The 3345-nt window shown below is 33.1% G+C and overlaps 1 non-coding gene across 1 annotated transcript; it reads right to left on the bottom strand.

Annotated features, from left to right (window-relative positions):
* Positions 1 to 2807: 2807 nt before the first annotated feature.
* On the bottom strand, positions 2808 to 2911 carry LOC130984665 (small nucleolar RNA R71). Its single transcript, XR_009088582.1, has one exon. It is a non-coding gene; the product is annotated as a small nucleolar RNA R71 (small nucleolar RNA).
* Positions 2912 to 3345: the final 434 nt, after the last annotated feature.

Here is a 3345-nt window from a genome sequence, read left to right as displayed (position 1 = left end):
CTTAGATTCCCCAACAGAATCTTCGTGGTATAAGCTAGATAGATGGCGGCATTCATGGGAATCCGGAAAGTCTAACCTTGTCTGTGGTATTCCGAGTAGGATTCCGAGAATCCGGAAAGTCTAACCTTGTCCGTGGTATTCCGAGTAGGATTCCGGGATTGAATGACTGTGACGAGCTTCAAACTCCTGAAGGCTGGGTGTTAGTGACAGACGCAAAAAAATCAAGGGATTCTATTCCAACCTGATTGAGAACCGACAGATGATTAGCCGTGCAGTGACAGAGCATAGGACCATTTTCACTGAGAGGATGGGATGTAACCATTGACAACGGTGATGCCCTACATACAGCTTGCCATGGAAAGGAGTAAGAAGGATTGGATGAATGTAATAAGAAAGTAGAGATTCAAGAGAAGCACAGCATCTCCATACGCCTATCTGAAATTCCCACTATTGATTTACATAAGTATTTCTATCCTATTTTATTTTCTGTTTATTATTAATTTTCGAACCTATCATAAATCAATTTAATCTGCCTAACTAAGATTTACAAGGTGACCATAGCTTGCTTCATACCAACAATCTCTGTGGGATCGACCCTTACTCACGTAAGGTATTACTTAGATGACCCAGTACACTTGCTGGTTAAGTTGAACGGAGTTGTGTCCACACATAGCAAAGAGCCATTAAATAAATCTCATGCAAATACAAAGAAGAATGAATCACAATTTCGTCCACCAAGTTTTTGGCGCCGTTGCCGGGGATTGTTCGAGTATGGACAACTGAAGGTTCATCTTGTTGCTCAGATTAGGTAATTTTCTTTTTATTTTCTTTTCAAAAATCTTTCAAAAATTTTTCTTTATTTTTCGTTTTTCCAAATTTTATTTTCGAAAAAAAATTAATAAAAATACAAAAAAATTCATAAAATCATAAAAATAAAAAATATTTTGTGTTTCTTGTTTGAGTCTTGAGTCAATTTTTAAGTTTGGTGTTAATTGCATGATTTAAAAATTTTTTCTTGCATTTTTCGAAAATTTCATGCATTCATAGTGTTCTTCATGATCTTTAAGTTGTTCTTGACAAATCTTCTTGTTTGATCTTGATGTTTTCTTGCTTTGTGTTGTTTGTTGTTTTTCATATGTATTTTTCGTTTGTTAGAGTCCATGCATTAAAGATTTCTAAGTTTGGTGTCTTGCATGTTTTCTTTGCATTAAAAATTTTTCAAAAATATGTTCTTGATGTTCATCATGATCTTCAAAGTGTTCTTGGTGTTCATCTTGACATTCATAGTGTTCTTGCATGCATCTTGTGTTTTGATCCAAAATTTTCATGTTTTGGGTCATTTTTGTGTTTTTCTCTCTCATCATCAAAAATTCAAAAATAAAAAAATATATCTTTTCCCTTTTTCTCTCCAAATTTTCGAAATTTTGGGTTGACTTGGTCAAAAATTTTTAAAATTAGTTGTTTCTTACAAGTCAAGTCAAATTTTCAATTTTAAAAATCTTATCTTTTCAAAATATTTTTAAAAAATTATATCTTTTTCATTTTTTTCTATTTTTCAAAAATTTCAAAAATCTTTTTCAAAATATTTTCAAAATCTTTTTCTTATCTTTATATCATATTTTCGAAAATTCACTAATAATTAATGTGATTGATTCAAAAATTTGAAGTTTGTTACTTTCTTGTTAAGAAAGGTTCAATCTTTAAGTTCTAGAATCTTATCTTGTAGTTTCTTGTTAGTGAAGTAAGTAATTTCAAATTTTTGAATTAAATCTTTTTATCTTTTATCTTATCTTTTTCAAAAATTTTATCTTTTTCAAAATTTGATTTCAAAATATCTTATCTAACTTCTTATCTTCTAATCTTTTCAAATTTGATTTTAATATCTTTTTCAACTAACTATTTGACTTTTTGTTTGTTTCTTATCTTTTTCAAACCACCTAACTACTTTTCCCTCTCTAATTTTCGAAAATATCTCATCTCTTTTTCAAAAATTCTTTTTTTTGTTTTAAATTTTAATTTTAATCTTATCTTATCTCTAATTTTCGAAAATTACTAACCCCTTTTTAAAATTATTTTCGAATTTTCTATCTCTTCTCTCTTATTCTATTTAATTATTTATTTACTAACACTTCTCTTCACCTCTCTTCATCTAAATATCCGAACCCACTCTTCTTCACTCTTCTCCCCTTTCTTTTTCTACTAACATAAAGGAATCTCTATACTGTGACATAGAGGATTCCTCTTTCTTTTCTTGTTTTCTTCTCTTTCATATGAGCAGGAACAAGGACAAAAGCACTCTTGTTGAAGCTGATCCTGAACCTAAAAGGACTTTGAAGAGAAAACTAAGAGAAGCTAAATTACAACAATCCAGAAGTAACCTTTCAGAAATTTTTGAACAAGAGAAGGAAATGGCAGCCGAACCCAATAATGATAATGCAAGAAGGATGCTTGGTGACTTTACCAAACCCACGTCCAAATTTGATGGAAGAAGCATATCTATTCCTGCCATTGGAGCAAACAATTTTGAGCTGAAACCTCAGCTAGTTGCCTTAATGCAACAGAACTGCAAGTTTTATAGACTTCCATCTGAAGATCCTTACCAGTTTTTAACTGAGTTCTTGCAGATTTGTGAGACTGTAAAGATGAATGGAGTAAATCCTGAAGTCTACAGGCTCATGCTTTTCCCTTTTGCTGTAAGAGACAGAGCTAGAATATGGTTGGATTCACAACCTAAGGATAGCCTGGACTCCTGGGATAAGCTGGTCACGACCTTCTTGGATAAATTCTTTCCTCCTCAAAAGCTGAGCAAGCTTAGAGTGGATGTTCAGACCTTCAAACAAAAAGATGGTGAATCCCTCTATGAAGCTTGGGAAAGATACAAGTAGTTGACCAAAAGATGTCCATCTGACATGTTTTCAGAATGGACCATATTAGATATATTCTATTATGGTCTATCTGAGTTTTCGAAAATGTCATTGGACCATTCTGTAGGTGGATCCATCCACCTAAAGAAAACACCTGCAGAAGCTCAAGAACTCATTGACATGGTTGCAAATAACCAATTCATGTACACTTCTGAGAGGAATTCCGTGAATAATGGGACGCCTCAGAGGAAGGGAGTTCTTGAAATTGATGCTCTGAATGCCATATTGGCTCAGAACAAAGTGTTGACTCAGCAAGTTGACATGATCTCTCAAAGTCTGAATGGATGGCAAAATGCATCCAACAGTACTAAAGAGGCAGCTTCTGAAGAAGCTTATGATCCTGAGAACCCTGCAATAGCAGAGGTAAATTACATGGGTGAACCTTATGGAAACACCTATAATTCATCATGGAGAAATCATC

Source organism: Arachis stenosperma, chromosome 5, assembly GCF_014773155.1.
Source record: "Arachis stenosperma cultivar V10309 chromosome 5, arast.V10309.gnm1.PFL2, whole genome shotgun sequence".
NCBI classification, from domain to species: Eukaryota; Viridiplantae; Streptophyta; class Magnoliopsida; order Fabales; family Fabaceae; genus Arachis; species Arachis stenosperma.
This window is presented reverse-complemented; position numbering and strand designations above follow the sequence as displayed.